The sequence below is a fragment of the Mustela erminea genome, chromosome 15 (assembly GCF_009829155.1).
Source record: "Mustela erminea isolate mMusErm1 chromosome 15, mMusErm1.Pri, whole genome shotgun sequence".
NCBI lineage: Eukaryota > Metazoa > Chordata > Mammalia > Carnivora > Mustelidae > Mustela > Mustela erminea.
The window spans coordinates 81,027,093-81,045,735 of record NC_045628.1 but is presented as its reverse complement, the minus strand read 5'-3'; the positions used below and the strand labels follow the sequence as shown (position 1 = coordinate 81,045,735).

Here is an 18,643-nt window from a genome sequence, read left to right as displayed (position 1 = left end):
AGGGTTTCACTTGGGGAATGGATGAGAAAAACAGTGGCTTCCCCTGACAGAAGATGGAAGCAAATGAAGGAATCAGCCAGAGGTACCATCAGAAATATCCCCTGGTCCTTATTTATTTCTTAAAGTTTCTATTTTTTAAAAGTAATCTCTCTACCCAACATGGGGCTCGAACTCACAACCCTGAGATGAAGAGTTGCACACTCTACCAACAGAGCCAGGCAGGCACCCCCATCTGCTGGTCTTTAAAACACAGTCTGCCATTTATTAAAAATTAAGAAACAGGATGAATCCCACAGCACACTATTACTATTGCTATCGCTATAAATTTCAAAGCCTACATTCATGTAACCATGCTCTGTACTCTATGAAGATCTGTATAGATACAACGATATGTGCGAACGTATAGGAGCAGGGACTTAAGGGTTGGGGTGGGGGGTGGGGCGAAGGTTAATGAGAGTGGAGTGAGGAAGAAGTGGGAGCAAAATGAATAAAATAAAGCAAGAGAAGGCCTTTCTAGACTATTAGTGAACTCAAACAAGGAACGCATCCTTTTGCTTTGTTAGAAAAAAACCGTACTGGTCTCTACTGTGTGTCTTGGATAGAGACACTTGAAAGAAAATGACAAGGACAAAATGGAATCCTTGGAGACTCCTCCTTATATCCACAGCACCTAGAATATGATAGGCAGAAAACAAGTGCTGGAATGAATGGATAAAACAAGACATACTTGCATTCACAAAGAACTTTTCCTCCTTTAGGTCCCAGAAACTGACAGAACCCTTGGGATGACAGAAGGAAGTTTGAGAACTTGCTAGGAGGCACCACCAGTGCCTCTAGGAGATGAGGATAGAGGAAAAGAGGCACATCAGAGTTGGGTCTCCAAGCCTCAAGGAGGCTGGTTTCATCTTTGGAGGGAGATAAACCTTAAGCAGAGGAAACAATAGGAATAACCCATGGGAGATGGAAAAGCACAAAATTAGCCAGTGTGTTGGACTCTGAACTCTACAAAACCCAGAAGAAGATGACTCTGCTTGTTACAGCGTAAGGTACACGGTATGCCAAGCTGTATAATTGATATTCTATGACGTCAGGGTCGAGGGCCAAATCCCAGGCCTAATTGCAAATTTAAGGGGAAATTAGCTTTTGCGATGATATATGGCCTGTCAAAACTAATGGATTCCAGGTTCTGGCTGGGCTCAAATTCCCAAATGCAAATGTGCACAATGACTCCAATATTTTCTTCCTACCCCATTCTGTATTTATTGGGTGAGAATGTGCCTTTTGAGCATTTTATTCATTTTGAAACAATGAGGCATGTGATGGTGGCAAGTGATCGGAATCAAACAGCGTGTCCAATGCTTTGTTTTAATTTCTGATAAGTCCTTGGTACCTGCTTAATCTCTTCACAGGCCATTCATTCCATAGCGGGAGACTATCCCATCTGCTGTGTTGTCCCTAGTGGTCTGTTTATAGCAGCAAAACTTTTGGGGTATGTTTTAAAAATCTTTTTCTAGGTATTTCTGTTCTGACATACAGAGCTAAAGGAGACAGATGGTCATAAGGCAAAGATGAACTTTGGGGTTAAAAGGGTTTGAGATTTAGATTGGCCTCTTGCCAATCTAAAGGAAACTAAAAAGCACGATTTTTCAGAATTCTCAATGTTCTCCTGCAGTTTGGTGTTCTTGCATATTTTAACATGGAATTACTTCTCATTTCTGGTGTCATTTCTTTTCTGAGACATCGATGTTTGCAAATCAATCCTACAGCAAGAAACATTGTCAGACGTGAATTTGAGAGTCGTAGCATCTTTAGAAAGACGCTGGCTGGAGATAGAGCCTGACTTTCTGACTTAGTGAAAAATGCACGTGGCTATGCTCAAGAATCACCATCATCAACTAAGGGACAGAAGCAGGAACCAGAAAAGTGCTGGACATCATACCTGGTAGGAAAGGCCTCTCACTCAAGCCCTCAGTACTCCCCCGCTCCAAATCAGAATCATTAGACATCTGCACATTTTAAGTCTCAAGTCAGGATTCTCAGCTAAACCTTCTAGAAAGACCCTCTGAAGGCAATGAGCAACCAGGTCGGCAAAGAAAGTTCAACAAGCATCTTTCAAGTGGAAAAGTCCAGACCAGAGCTCTCTTCTACTCTCCTTCTCTGACTTTTTCAATTAGTTCTGCATCATGATGCCAGAGTAACCTTTTCTAAGAGTATCCGGCATCATGCCATCCCCAACCCAATCCTATCTCTGTTGAAAACCTTTCAGTAGTTCTGTGGCATTCTTGGTATAAAGATAAAATCCCATTGTGACTTCCAAGGCTTTGGATGGTCTTGCCCTTATTTATATCTCCAGACTCATTTCATGCCATACAATTTCTACAGTAGCCACACTGGCCTTCTACACATCCTGCTACCTTACGCCACAGGGCCTTTGCACATGTTCTCACTGACAGGGACGTTCTCACTCTCATCTTCCACTGCTTCCTACTCATTCTACAGTTCTCGAGTAAATATCACTTCCTCTAAGAACTCCTCCCTGATTCTCTAGTTAGATCAGATGCCATGATAGGCTTATAGCACTCTACACCTGCCTCAGAGCACTTGCCAACTCTAATTTTACATTCACTGACTGATGATCTGGTGGGTTTTCCCCCTGAATCATAAACACTGAGAGGACAGAAGCTGCGTCCATCTTGCAAACTGTTGTGCCCACAGTCTCTGGAACAGTCATGTCTTTAATAACTGCCTAAATGGATAAAGGAATGGATGAACCAACCCGGGCCAAAACCCACTTACACAATTGGGACTGCAGCCTTAGGGCAGAGGTTAGAAGGCTGTATGGACAGATGGCAGGATTATGGATTTAGTAACACGACCTTTGATCAGGCAACACCTATTTCCCAAGCACATCTACCGGGAAATGGAGACATGGCTGGGCAGTCACAGCAAGTAGCAAGGACAGGTAACTGAGGCCCTCGTGTGCTGGACACTGCTCTGGGCTTCTCATGGTGTCTCCGGAGGCTGACAGCGTAGGTCTGCATTGCGCCGGCTTAGAATCTTACTTAGCTCCACCACTTACTAAACTGTTTCCTTAAGCAAAGTACTCAAGTGCCAGAGACCTCCCATTCCTCATTTGTAAAATGGGAAAATGACAACATTAACTTCAGACTGGTATTGTGAGGTTTCGATGAGCTGTGTGTGTCAGTTACAGTGATATTTGGCACATGGTAAACATTACAAGTATCGCAGCTGTTATTAACATCCTTGTTTCAAGCACAAGGAAACTGGGAATCAGAAGGATTTGATGACTTTGTTGAAAGACTCACAGTGAGAAAAATGGCTAAGTTAGAACTCAACCAGGATGAGTCTGCCTCCAAAGTCTTTCTTCTCCTGACGCTGTTTGGTTTAGAGGCTGGGAGCTCTGAGCCCCTAGGCTGAAGGTCTTTGGTGTCAGCACATGAGCTAGACTGGGTCAGCTGTGGCGTAATAACCAGCACAAGAAGAAGTACAGGAGGGCAGGCAGCCAGGTGTCGAGTTCTGGCCACAGTTGCCCAGATCAAGTCAAGTTTCCAGGACAGGAGCAGGGCAAGGACCACGTGATGAGACCAGGAAGCTCCATCAAAATTCACAGTGGCTGGGACCAGTTGGCAAAGTTAGTGTGGGATGAACAAGATGGCTGGTGACACTAGGCCAGGCCAGGCCTCGGAAGGCTGTGGATGGAGAATGGGATTATTCCTGAAGCTCTAGGCTTCAGGCACTAGGTTTGCAGGAGGGAGGAATGAAGGATCCAGCCATGGGAACAGAGTTGTGGGGCCAGTCAGGGTCACAACAGTGCTGGGGCCCCTTCTGAGGCATCAAGCCAGGGATGGGGGTCAGAGAGTGGCAGGAAGAGTCTTATCCTGATGTACCACATGGGAGCCGGCCATGAATTTTCCTGCGGAAGCGTAGTTATGCATGACATTGGGATCTACAGGCAGTGTTTGAAGTCCTACAGTATAGGACTTCCTAGATTTCCCAGTACAAATGCAATTTCAGTATTCTATTCTGTTCTTTTGTTGTGGTAAGAACATACGTACTTGCCAAATCATGAATCTCAATTTGGGGTTCAGAAAATATGGCCCCTATAACTATAGTTCAGCTCAATTGTGAATTAAACCAGCTCTTGTGGACTGGAACTGGGAGTCAGATTCCTATTTCTATTTCCTGTGGGAAAATTCCTCCCAACTTCCAAAGAACTTTTGGAACAGAACCCACTTGTAGGTTGGGCACTGCCTACCCAGTGGAAAAAACCATTTGCTGATTATTAAGTTCAACGATAATGATATTGTGCCCCTCCTCGACATTATTCCACATTCCCTTCAGCCACAGGACATGGTGTTTTAACAAAAACCAGAAATACCAAAAACTGTGGCTTGACAAGGAACCCACGGTCCCTTCAACAATATATGAATTAAAAGGAGAGAGCTTGCCATTTTCTGACTGAAAGCTCATGGCTCTTGAGAACATAGCAAGGTTAATGGGGGTCATCCTGCTTGGGGACACGTCCTTGGGGACACATCTTTACATGTGCCAGCCCACCAGTCTAGCTAATGCACAAGAACGAGAGGAGTCTCACCTGCACTTCAGGAGGACCTTGGTGTGTCTTTCTCTGTCTCTGTCTCTCTGTGTATCTCTCTCTGTCAAATAAATAAATAAAATCTAAAAAATAAAATAAAATCACAGAGCCTGGGACCAGTTGAGTGTAGTTAGTGTGGAATGAACAAGATGGCTGGTGACACTAGGCCAGGCCTCGGAGGACTGTGGATGGAGACTGGGGTTATTCCCGAAGCTTGGGATGGCACTAGGCTTGCAGGAGGGAGGAATGAAGGATCCAGCCATGGGAACAGAGTTGTGGGGCCAGTCAGGATCACAACAGTGCTGGGGCCCCTCTTGAGGTATCAAGCCAGAGGTAGCTGGCTCTCTCAGCTGCCTTTTGCTTGGCTTCTGCCTTCTTTTCTTGGGGGCAGGCAACTAAGCAGGACATTCTAGACTTTTTTGTTGCTTGTGAACAAGATCCTTCCCTCTCTTTCCCTTCCCCCACTTCCATCTCACAGTATTACCTCTGGCCTTAGATCCAACACTTTATATCCACACAGCACCACAGCAAACCGTGGATAACCAGAGCCATAGAAACCCCTATGGCCTTGAGTTTTCACGTCTCCCATTCTGCTGGTTTGTGCATAGTCATTTTTCCCCACTACCAAAGAGCTTTGCTTCATTTTTTTGCACAAATGATACCAAAACAAGAATGAGGAAACAAAACAATAACAAAAATCAGTAAATTGTTCTAGCCCTTGGAACATCTGTGTTCCTGAGTCCTTGCCCCGTGGCCAACATGCTTTACCTCTGATCAACTCAGTTTTGCATCTGTCACTCAGTGATGGAGCCCTCACCCGACACAAGGCTATAACTCGTCACATGAAGATGAATCACTCTTATCCCAGAAGGAGTTCAGTCTGCAAAGCTTATAATCAGTATGGACACTGGAATTCACTCAACGTTAATGAGGGAAACTGAATACATGATTTCCCAGTGGAATGTACTTCTTGTCCATGAAGCAGGCAAATGGACAGCCGCCATGTTCTTCACCAGTTCTTTAGCACACTGAGTAGAATAATTTGATTCTAGAAGTGATATAAAACAGATTTCAATTGACTATCTCCAAACTGGATTCCTGGCCCTGAGTTACAAAAATAAAATCCTAATTCCTAATACACCGGGACCCTAATTTTCAACTTCTCTGAGTTAGCTGGCATGCCACATAGCTGGTTTAGTCACATACTGGATTTACAGCTGTTCTTAAATGGCTAAAACACATAAAATGCTATATTTCTGTTTCTACTTAATAGGTGGAAAAACATGTTTATATGAGAAAAAGAAAATGGTCAGCTTAGTTTGGGCAGCACATTCTAAAGATACTGATAGGAACAGAAGGCCTTACAGAAAATCAAATGTTTCTGCCACATGATTTCCTTATTTTTTTTTTCTATTCTAGACCATTTTTGTTCCTAATTCTGCTACAGAATTTTTTCTTTTTTCTTTTTTTTTTCCCAAAGATTTATTTATTTGAAAAAGAGAGCGCACAATGGGGGAAAAGCAGAGGAAGAGAATCTTCAAGCTGACTCCCTGCTGAGCACATAGCCAGATGCGGGGCTCGATCCCACAACCCATGAGCTCATGACCCAAGCCAAAACAAAGAGTCGGCTGCTTAACCAACTGAGCCACCCAGGCGCCGCAGAAATTTATTCTTCTATGGGCGTATCTCTTCCCCAGGAGTTTATCAATAAAGAGCAACAGAAAAGAGGCAGATGCTTCTGAAGACTTCTCTTTCCCTTCCATCCAGGAGTGTCTCTGAGACACAGACAACCCTGTGACTGGCAGCAGAGTGACCAGAGCTTCCTGTCCAGGTATCTCTTGCACTCCTGATTTGGAGGGCAAGATGAAACACTTTCACTCGTTTTAACTTCAGCTGAAATTACAGACAATCTTCAAGTTTCTTGGAACTAAATACTTAACTTTCATGAAGCTGGATAAGCAACTTTGTCATAACCTTTCCAATTCCATAAAGTAGAAACAATGCCAGCATTATAGCTAATCTAATCAGCAAACACAGCAGAACGTAATCAGAATAGTGCGTGGTCATTAGAAATAAGAGAATATTTTAGCCACTCTGCTTAGCTCTTGGGTTTAGGTAAACCCTTGGCTCAATGGAGAGAATTTCCCTATGTTAACATCTGCTTTATTTTTAATTTTTTTAATGTAAAATTCTAAGTTGGCCAGGCTTTTTCCTTTATGCATTCATTCACTGTTACGGCCAACAACTCTTTATCAAGCCCCTACAATTTGCTAACCAGAGTGCAAAGCACTGGGGATCTGACAGCAGAAAGTTAGCACGGGCCTCTGCTTTCGCAGAGCTTACATTTTAGTGGGAGACTGGTGGTGAACAAAAAGTCAATGAATACTCAGAAGTTAGAGAGTAATAGGGGCTTTGTATGGATTTGGAAGAGATACTGTGGTAAAGAGAAACTAAACTGGGGAGTCAAAAAAGTTCTTTCTGGGGCACCTAGGTGGCTCAGTTGGTTAAGCGTCTGCCTTCAGCTCAGGTCATGATCCCAGAGACTCTGGATCGAGTCCCGAGTTGGGTTAGACTCCCAGTTCAGTGGGGAGCCTGCTTCTCCCTCTGCCCTGCCCCCAGCCCCGACTCATTCTCATTCTCTCTCTCTCTCTCTCAAATAAATACATGAGATCTTTTTTTTTTTTTTTAAGGTGTTTCTGAAAAAAGACATTTAAATTGGGCTGTAAATGGCAAGCAGGAACCAGCCGTCAAAGGTCAGGACACCACACATGGCAGCAGGAAGAGCACACTGAGCAGAGTCGCTGTAGTCCTCCGAGGAAGTGACAGAGGTCCCAAGACAGTGAATTCAAAGGCAGCACAGAGGAAGGTCTACACTCCAGAGCCAGACTCGGGCATTTGAATCCCAGCTCCACCACCAGGATTCAAGTATCACTGGAGTACGTTCTCTAACTCCTGTGAGGGTGTTGTTGTTGTTTTTTTTTAAGATTTTATTTATTTATTTGACAGATAGAGATCACAAGTAGGCAGAGAGGCAGGCAGGGGGATGGGGGTGGAGTAGCCTCCCCGCTGAGCAAAGAGCCCAACGTGGGGATCGATCCCAGGACATTGGGATCATGACCTGAGCCAAAGGCAGAGGCTTAACCCACTGAGCCACCCAGGCACCCATCCTGTGAGGGTTTTGTAAACCTTTGTGTCCTTATTGGTAAAGTACGGATCGTGATAGCTTCCCACTCAGATTTGTCACAAGGTTTAAAGGGACTCATATATGTTAGAATAATGCCCGATACATACTAAGCATGATATAAGGGATGGTCACCATTTTTAGTACCAAAAGTGCCCCAGGTATATGCAATCATGATCACACCTGCGTTATTCACAATAGCTAAAAGATGTAAGTGACCCAGATGTTTACAGATGGATAAATGCATAGACAAAATGTGGTCCTTCCACACAACGGAATGTTACTTGGCCTCAAAAAGGAAGGACATTTGGACATGCACCACACATGGATGCACCACGAGGACATTATGCTTTATGAAACAATCTAGTCACAAAAAGACAAACATTGTATGACTTCACCTAATATGGGATGTCCAGAGTAGGCAAATTCACAGAGGCAGAGGGTAGAAGGGTGGTTGCCAGGGGATCAGGAAGGGGGACTGAGGGCTTAGTGTTTACTGGGGGCAGAGACTCAGGTTGGGAAGATGAAAAAATTCTGAAGATGGATGGTGGTGATGGTTGTATGACAATGTGGATATACCTAACATTACTGAACTAGACACTTCAAAATAGCTAAGATAGGAAAATTCAATGCTATGTGTATTTTGACACAACTTTTTTTTTGAAACGCTAAAGGGGGCGCCTGGGCGTCTCAGTGAGTTAAGTCTCCGCCTTCGGCTCAGGCCATGATCTCAGGGTCCTGGGATCAAGCTCCGCATTGGGCTCTCTGCTCAGCGGGAAGCCTGCTTCCCCCTCTCTCTCTGCCTGCCTATCTGCCTGTTTGTGATCTGTCAAATAAATAAATAAAATCTTTTTTAAAAAGTGCTAAATATAAAGTACAATGTTCAATCATATCAGAGTAGAGATGGAGTAGCATTTAGGCGGTAGCCAAGGTTACTGGGACATGAGAAGTTATACATCTCTAAGAGTTTCCACTCACATCTCAGTCTACATAACTGGGACCCCAGGCGTGTTCAGTTCACCGCCCACCTGCATAGTCCTGGTGACCATGGATGGAATTTTCACTCAAGACTATTTTCCTTCTCACAGCTCCCTGATGTAATAGCCAAGGTTCTTGTTATAAGCAACAGAAATTGTCAGGAGAGGAGTTTATTTAAAGGATATGATATGGGCTTGAGAAGTAGGCACAAGGCTATACATCCAGGAAGAGACCCCAAATCATGCCACAATACAGGGCTGCTTGGAAGACTGGGCCAGAAATGTCACTGCACCCCAAATGCCACTATTTACACCACTGTAGCTGTAACTACCACTGTCATCAGGACAAATGTCACTTATAGGTGGGACAGACTCTATGCCGCCACCCCCAAGAACTATATGCCTCAACTGTCACAGCAAGGATAAATTCCATGTGGAACTTCCTGTTCCAGATTTCTTACTTGTAGTTGGAATAGGACTGATAGATGAAAGTCACCGGCCTGTACCTTAACTTGATATGGCCAAGTTAATATGGCCAAGAGTCAATATGGCTCTTGAGTTTCTCTTGGAGTCGTAGGATTCACAAATCTGGAAATTTTACAAAATAGCAAAGGTGAAAAGTACAGGGCAGCCAGAATCCTACCAAACATCCCCTACGGTCCACTCCACTTCTACCCTTCGAGCATCAACATACACTCTTCCTTCACAGTGAAACTTCACAACCATACGTGATCTAGAAAAATGACCACAAAGTTCCTATGATTGTCTCGGCAAGGAAAAACCTGATGTCCTCAAAATATCAATGATCCTTAAATCAACCTCTAAACTTAAGGAGATGAGAACTAATGGCATCAGTGTTGGGCAGGTTCAATTTGAAATGCTAAAGAGAAAGTCAAATCTAGAATCCAGGAGATGGTCTGGTTTGGATGTATGAATGGAAGAGTCACTTGTGCGTTAGGTTTGCTTTCTAACACAACTGCTGAGGGTGACATCTTGGCCAACACTTCATGGAGGAGGCAGAAGAAAAAGAGCCAACAGGGGATGCTGACTAGGAGGCTGGGGGAAAAACAAGGAGAGAAGTGAGGCCAGGGGAGCGGCCAAGAGTATCACAGGCACAGAGGGGTACAGAGACCGGGAAAGAAAAGAGTCTCTAGTCCTTGACGACGTTCCAGAACATAGCTTCACCCAAACCATGAATGCAAGCCAGAACTCAGTGGGCTGAATGGGGCATGAGTGGGAGGCACATAGGGGAGGCAGCCAAGTCCACACCAACCCTGTTATGAAGTTCGTCTCTACAGGGAAGGGGAGGGATGTGCCAGAAGACTTTATATAACAGAGTGGCTGATGTTTGCCCTGCGCATGAGCACACACTGTGTGGTCAACCTGCCTAGGCTTCGACGTGAACATTAATCATCCGTGTGCCCAGTTCAGACGTATGCTTGGTTTCTCATTTATCTTTCAGCGAAGGCTCCATTGAGTTTATTCAGGCACAAAGATTCTAGAGACTGTTTCAATTTAAAATGGTTCGGCAAATGGGCACTTAGATAGAGACAATGGTTTTGGCAATGATTTGGGGGCTTTAAGAAAAATAAATTTGCACCCGCAACTCAAGATATTTTTGTTTTGTTTTTCTGGGGTGAGTTATAAGCCGTTTCTAAGAAAAGTTACCCGGCGACAGTCACTTACATCCTGGTGTGTTCGATTTTGTCGTTTCTCCAGTTCATTCTTACTTAATATCCTTGATTGGAAATGTGCGCTTCTATTTTCTATGCAAATTGGGGAAAGGGCGTATGAACTGAATTATTAATATACCAAGCACATGTCCCATATTTATGCCAACAAAACCAGCAATAGCCTGCTGTCACCAGCTGCAGATCCTGATTTTTTTTTAAAAGAATTTATTTATTTATTTAACAGAGAGAGAGAGAGAGAGAGAGAGATCACAAGTAAGCTAAGAGGCAGGCAGAAAGAGAGGGGGAAGCAGGCTCCCTGCCAAGCACAGAGCCCAATGTGGGGCTCGATCCCAGAACCCTGAGATCGTGTCCTGAGCTGAAGGCAGAGGCTTAACGCATTGAGACACACAGGTACCAGATCCTGATTTCTTCATGTCTTCCAGCTACTAATGTAGCTAGTCATAAAGTGTCTTCATGTCTTCCAGCTGTCATAAAGTGTATGTAGAGAGAATTCCCTTACTCCAAATATCTTTAAAGTCTTGCAGTGTTAAGAATTTTGCCAACAGAAAGACAGCGCTTACGGGCTTCCAGAAAGATAGCAAAGTGGGTGACAATGCCAAGAGCCTCCTCCTCACTAGATGCTATGACATACGGAAGCCACAAAAAGTTTTAGCAGCAAAAATGCCAGCGATGAATAGGAGATCTGACCTGACCCATGCCAGGTTGCTCTGTCTAAATTCGCAGGGCAGTGATGACAAGAGCAAGTTCTAGATCACAGAGGGCTGAATTGGACCAAGGTTCACATCTGTGAGGGCCTGTTTTCCTGAGTTTGCCTCAGAGAAGCAAGGAGAAGGTACCTGATTCCTAATCCTTTGCCCCCTCATCTGTATATTAGGGATAATCAGACCCACTTTACAGGTTTCTTAGGAAGACTGAACATGTCCATGCTGGTGGAGTCTCACTTGCAGGCCTTGCACCAATGATGGTGGTGGCCTCATTCTTATTCCACTTGAGTTCCGGCCACTGAAGTTCACCATAGCAGGCTGAGCTCCAACTAACTTCTGTGCCAGGCCCTCCCCCCACCCCTTGTGTGTGGCTTCCTGCTCTTTGGTCTTGCAGCTCTCTATTCCAATGTGTCTAGAATGAGTTCTAGGCTCCTCTGAGTCTCCTGGGACATAGACTTCCCTTCTATAAAGAAACAATGCTGCCCTGTTCAATCAGCTTATGACAGCTAAGGCATCAGATTTCTTTCTTTCTTTTAATAATTTTTCATTTTTCATTTTTTTTAAGATTTTTGTTATTTGAGAGAGAGAGAATGAACAGTGGAGGTCAGAGGGAAAGAGAGAGAAGCAGACACCGTGTCAAGCAGGAGGCCCCATGTGGAGTTCAGTCCCAAGACCCTGGGATCACGACCTGAGCGGAAGGCAGGTGCCTAACCAACTGAGCTACCCAAGGCATTTGGGTAACCAACTGATGCCCAAAACATCTGTTTTCTCAGCACCTCTAGTTCTCATGACTATATGAAAGTCCTTCTCTGAACCATAAGTGTATTGGTCAAGGTTCACAGAGAAACAGAACCAATAGTGCATACAGAGATATAAATATAAAGAAAATATGTAAAGGATAGGCTTGTGTGACTACAGAGGCTGGCAAGTCCCAAGATCTGCAGGGCCATTCCTTTGGTCCCTGATTTGGCAAGGTGGAGACCCAGAAGAGCTGATGGATGAGTTGCAGTCTGAGTCCAAAGGCCTGAGAACCAGGAGAGGCAAGGATGCCGTTCTAGTTCAAAAACTGGCAAGTTTGAGCCCCAGGAAGGGCCAGTGTTTCAGTTTGAGTTCAAAGATAGAAAAAAAAAAAGCTGATGTCCCAATCCAAAGGCTATTAGGCAGGAATTCTCTCCTACATTGGGGAGGCTCTGTCTTTTTGTTCTGCTTAGGCCTTCAACTGATGGGTTGAGGCCCACCCACCTTAGGAAGGACAATCTGCTTTGCTCTATCTACAACTGAAATATTAATCCCATTTAGAAAAACTCACAAATGCACCCAGAATAATGTTTGAACAAATATCTGTGAACACCCTATAGCCCAGTTAAGATGACATATGAAATTTACCATCGCAATAAGCATATAGTCCCAAGGCTCAAGCCTAGGCTAATTGTAAGATTCCACTAGCTAAAGGTGGACACATGACAAAACACTAATGAAGCAGACCAGATAAGTCATATACTGTGGACTTCTAGGAAAGGACATCCTTTTCTCTCTTTCTTTCATTGGGATGCCTAGAGCTACTGTAGCTGTTCACCATCCTGAAGAAGTCAGTATAAGGAGACCAGAGTGTGCCAGGAGAGTCCCAGAGGAATGCTATGGCCCTAATCAAGCTATATATAAAGTCTGATTACCTTGCAACATTTCCATTACCCATCCTCCACTGTGTGACCCAATTTGGTTGGGTTTTCTGAAACTTGCAACATGAAGTCTAACTGGTCTATTTACTCCAACACTAGGATCAATTTTGTCAGCAATCTGCCCCTGTTCCTGAGTTCTGTCCCTGTATAAGCAGTCAGTATCTGGGACAATGTCCAACCTAAATTATGTACTGGACCTGGAAAGTCTCCCTCAAATGTCACCTCTGCCTAGTCTTACCAGAATGACCTCTACCCTGCCCTGCGAAATCTCAAGCAGAGAGGAATGATGTCCTAGAGTGAACCCCAATTTGGAACATTCCTTTGGCCCTTGAGATTTGAAGTCCTTTTCGGAAGCAGCCCCTCCATCCTGCCCATTCCCAACTTTCTCCCTTTTGCAATAGCCAGTGCCATCTGGTAATGGATTATGACCAAATAGTAGAAAAAATGATTGCATTGGTAATATGACAGGAAAAACAAAATAAGTGATCAAAGACAGAATAGTTGTTGCTGGCAAGTATAATTGTTGAAGCAAAAGCTGTATTTGATCAAATCAGCAGCTTTTTCTATCCCCAAATTATTTCCCTGAGAAAAGAAACAGGAGGTAGTTGGTGAAAGAAGAGGTTGCCTCCCATACTGCTAATTTCAATTCAGCTGTGAATTTACTTATGTGAACTTCCTCCATCTACTTATGTTTTTGACCCACACCGATTTAGGCTTAATATTGGGTAGATATTTCTTTATAACTTATTTTTTATTGAGCCACTTATTTTGATGCTCTGAAGTTTAATGAATAAATTTTTATTCAACTTAATCCTGCTCAATTTACAAACAGTATTGATAACTCAAAAATAAAATAAAATAAAATAAAATATTTAAAGCATGAAGCCAGAGTCAGAGATCTAGGATTGGTGGGATTTCTAAGTATTTGCTGCCTCGGTTCTGGTATTTACTCATGAAAGTCACAACAGAGTTAAATCCTGCCCAGGAAGGAGGAAAAGTTTAAGACTTAGATGTTCTGACTAGGGAGTCTGTATAACCGATTGGGAGGGGACAGAAAGACATACAACCAATTCCATCGGGTTCCAGGGGAGCCTTGAAATCCTATCTTCAGGATGACATGGGAGAAATCCACTGAGCACTAGGTTTATAAAGTGAATGGAGGCTGCTTTAGCAGAATCTTGAAAATGGCAACCCCAGGCCTCTTCTTGGTTTGGTCTGTCTCTTCCCAGGCTGAGGTTCCATGACTGCTGGCCAAGTCCAATCTTGAGTTTCTGAATCTGGGTGCTGCAAAGATAGGGTACAACTCTTCTTCCTGATCCTAAGGCAGAGTGGATATGGGAGAAGGAGCCATCCTACTCGAGTGAGCTTCAGGGAAGCTCGCTCTTGAGTGACAGCCAGAGTTCAGCTCAGGCAAGGAGGTGGAGGAACATTTAGTGATGATGGAGGGGAGTGTGTTTTCCTGCAATGAGAATTCCAGAGGGCAGGGCAGAAATGTTTGAGTGTTAGTCAGCTGGGACCCTTGGGCCAGGGGAGAGGGAGCCCAGATCAGCTTAGGGTCAAGAGAAGTGGATGGTGGTTGGCTGGAGGGCCTTATAACTTGGGCATGGATCAAAAATTACAATAATTCACTCATCCGTCCTATGAATATTTATTGAGTGTGCTCTCCATGCCAGATGGTGGTTTGGCAATGAGAATACAGGCGAGAATAACACAAAGTCCTCACCACGTGGAGTATATCCTCTACTGGGCCAGACATCAGGCTCTGGAGAAGCGCAGTGAAGAAGCATCAGATAGTCAGAGAACTGACAGGGATAGGGGCTGCTTTCTTAGGTAAGGTGGCTGGGAAAGACCTGCCTGAGGGATCCCATTGAGCAGAGAACTGAAGGGAGCAGGGAAGGCCAAGACCAGGAGGCTTCCCCCAGAGGCCATGGGGGCCATATGGTATGTGGAGGAAGGCTTCTAGAACAGAGGGGCCAACACAGGAGGAGGGGAGGGAAAGGGGAAACAGGAGTGAAGGGCCAGAGCAGGCAGGCTCTGAGAGGTCCTGGCCTGGTGTTTGAACTTTATTCTGCGTGGAACACCAGGACAGTGGCACCGAGTGTGGAAGTGTCATGATCTGCTATTACACCACAGACCTGTGGTGTGAGGGGTTCAGCTGGCCTCAGGCTGTCTGGAGTGTTAGTCCCATCAGCAGCCATGAAGACAAGCATGGCCCAGGCCTCTCGGGGGCAGCCACATGCAGGAGTGGGGGTTTTCCCTGCCCTAAAAGTGAGGTGGCAGAAGCCAAAGGTGGTCTTCAGCTCCCGAGACTTATACAATATGGGAAACTTCTGGTGAGGGAACTGTGGTTTCTAAAAACAATCATCTCCCACCGAGAAAGGTTTGGCTCCTCTAGAGAGGCACACACAGCCTATTGACTGGACTTCCAAGCAAGGCCTATTCGTTCCAGGCTGCTGGCAGGAAGCTCAAGGCAGGGGTGGGAGGTGTGTCCTCGTTGCCTGCGAAGGCCCGAGCTCTGGGCCAGAAGGGCACAGTGGCTGGGCTAAGTGGGAAGGCCGCACACTGTCACCTGGCAGGACCAGAACCATAGTAAGAACAGCAACAACTAGAGCACTGTCTGCAACAGCTTCCAGAGTAAAATCTATCCAAATGAAAGTGTAGAAATTCTTTTTTTTTTTTTAAGATTTTATTTATTTATTTGACAGGCAGAGATTACAAGTAGGCCGAGAGGCAGGCAGAGAGAGAGAGGAGGAAGCAGCCTCCCTGCTGAGCAGAGAGCCCGATGCAGGGCTCAATCCCAGGACCCTGGGATCATGACCTGAGCCAAAGGCAGAGGCTTTAGCCCACTGAGCCACCCAGGAGCCCCTGAAAATGTAGAAATTCTGATTCTTCCCTCACTTAATCCTACTGAGGGACTCTGAAATGGATAGCAGACAGCAATGACACACGCAAATGGGTGCCCATGCACACATGCACACACACGCGCACACACGCCCTCCCATCCCGCACAGGTTACCAGACTGGTTCTGAACGGATCCCGTTACTGCGCTCTGCCCAGACACGCAAGTCGCAGACTGGTAAAGACGTGGAAACTTAGAACTGGATTGAAGCTCTTCAGTCACCTGATCCAATGTGCTCTGTTTTGCAAGTAAGAAAAGGGAGGGGGTCTTCCAGAAAGATGAAGTGGCCTGACCAGGAATGTGGGCCCTGGGAAGCAGAGGAGGAGGAAAGGCAGGGCCCCTCCGTGTGCTGCAGATTGGGACTCCTATCCTCCCTGTCCAGGTGAAGGCCAGCCCATCTGAGTGAAAATTCCATCATGTTCACCTACCACCCTAAGTTGTCCCCGTCCTGATCAACCCCACCCCCGCCCTCCAGCCTCCTCTCAAAAGATGGCGACCTCACCCAGACCCACAACCATTTGGGTGGTGCTCAGTAAACAGAACTCTGGGACCACAAGAAGTAGGCACGGGGCTAAAAGTTCTGACAGCTCTAAGAATAGCACCAGCATTAAGCAATAACTTGCCAAGAGCCACAGTTAAAATGGTCTCAGATGTAACCAAACGGATTAGCATTTACACGTGGAAATGAATGTGCTCTCCTTCCCAGCATTCTGATTGGTGGGTTCTGTCTCTCTCCAGTGATGTTTCTATTGCTCATAACATCCCTGGACCTTCTCTTTAAGACAATAGCAGTGAAGTAGGCTTTTGAGTCAAAGGTACCTAAGTTAAATCATAGTTCTAAAACATACTGGCTAGCTGTGTGACTATGGGTGGGTTACTTAATCCCTCTGAACCGTAGCTTCTTCAATTATAAAAAAGAGCCATAATTATCCTTACGTCACAAAACTGATGAGAAATTAAATAAGATGACAGAAAGGAAAGTACCTGTGCTTGGTATATAATAGATTCCCAGAAATACTTTCTTTCTTTCTCCTTTGGGAATGACCCTCAGAAAGTGAAGCATTAGTTTAAGTAACTTAGTGGAGCCAAATTGTTACCTATTATTCTGGAGGTGAACAATATCTTTGAAGACGGCCAACAGTTATTAGGACTCAAGTGTGATAAGTAAGAACAGCAATCAAAAGGACAGTGCAAGGTACAGCCGTCGTGTTCGTAATAAGAATGGTTTTCTGTATAGATCAAAGACAGTTTCCTTGATGTTCACCATGTTCTAAGGTAGTGTGACTATAACACTAAATACACCATAGTCTTTGTCCCGAGGAGCTCACGAGTCTGTAAAAGCGACAGTGGCATTGCTAGTGAAGTTTTCAAAAGTAATGTATATGGTGTTGAAGATATTCTAGAAACTTTGTTAAAAATAAATTTTACTGCCTCATATCTTAAAAACTGCCTCTACATAAATCATTAGAAAAATAATTAGAGGGGGGCCTGGGTGGCTCAATGGGTTAAAGCCTCTGCTTTCGGCTCAGGTCATGATCTCGGGGTCCTGGGATTGAGCCCTGCATCGGGCTCTCTGCTCAGCAGGGAGCCTGCTTCCCCCTCTCTGTCTGCCAGCCTCTTTGCCTACTTGTGATCTCTGCCTGTCAAATAAATAAATAAAATCTTTAAAAAAAATAATTAGATAATTCCCCAAATAATTAGCTATTCTTTACTAATTTGGCATGGTTTTATCAAGATAAGCAATTAATAAATTATTTTAATTTCATAATTATGTAGGCATTTTCCAAACCTAGGTTTTCAAACCAAGAAAGTTACTGATATTTTCTTTGTTAGAATCTCTGATCAGGGGCGCCCCGGGTGGCTCAGTCAGATAAGCTTCAGCCTTTGGCTCAGGTAATGATCCCAGGGCTCTGGGATTGGGGGGAGGGGGGGGTCCCTGCTCAGCGGGGAGTCTTCTTCTCCCTCTTCTGGCCCCTTCCCATTGCTCCTCTCTCGCTTGCTCTCTCAGGTAAATAAATAAAATCTTTTTTTGCAAAAGAATCTCAGGACGCCTGGGTGGCTCAGTGGGTTAAAACCTCTGCCTTCCGCTTGGGTCATGATCCCGGGGTCTTGGGATCAAGCCCCGCATCGGGCTTTCTGCTCAGCAGGGAGCCTGCTTTCTCCTCTCTCTCTCTGCCTGCCTCTCTGCTCACTTGTGATTTCTGTCTGTCAAATAAATAAATTAAAATCTTTTAAAAAAAAAGAATCTCTAATCAGGTTATTAATTATTATTTTAACAGTAAGTGGCCTTCATAACACAAAGACAAAGCTTCAACGTGTGAACTATTTTTCTATCCTATATAGAACAAAAGCCACCCTCCCTAGGAAGTTTAATGCCCTTCTATTTTGCCTTGGTTTCCTTAATTGTGAAATGGAGATATTAGAATTACCTACTCAAAATATTGTGGTGAGGATTAAATGAGCCCATAGGATTTAAAAGGTTTAAGCAGTCTGAGCAGCACAGTGAGTTTGCTGTTACCATGTGTTATTCTAATCTGATACCCACACAATAATACCAGGTAGTGGGTTATGGACAGCCTTCTACACTGGAATTCTACATTCCCCTTATGATTAAAAGATGTCATCCAAAGTCAGCTTTCTGGGTTTTGTTTCACGGTCAGCAAAAACTCAATTTATGAGGCATTATGAGTATGCAAAGAGAAACAAATATAAAGATCCAACCCTCTGATGTGGCCTGAGGCGGGGAGGCCATGAGTGTGGGGAAATGGGAGTTCTTCCAGGATGAAGCCTAGAGGCGCTCATTTTGCTATGTTGGTAGCAGCTCGCCAAGTCTGAATCTGACCATGAACGTTCCTTCTTGCATTCTACAGCCCTTTGCCACAGCATCCGCAGA

The 18,643-nt window shown here is 44.7% G+C and overlaps 1 protein-coding gene across 3 annotated transcripts in view; it reads right to left on the bottom strand.

Annotated features, from left to right (window-relative positions):
- Nucleotides 1–18,643, bottom strand: part of SPATA13 (spermatogenesis associated 13) — a 338,234-nt gene that overhangs the window by 238,767 nt on the left and 80,824 nt on the right. The window lies entirely within an intron of this gene.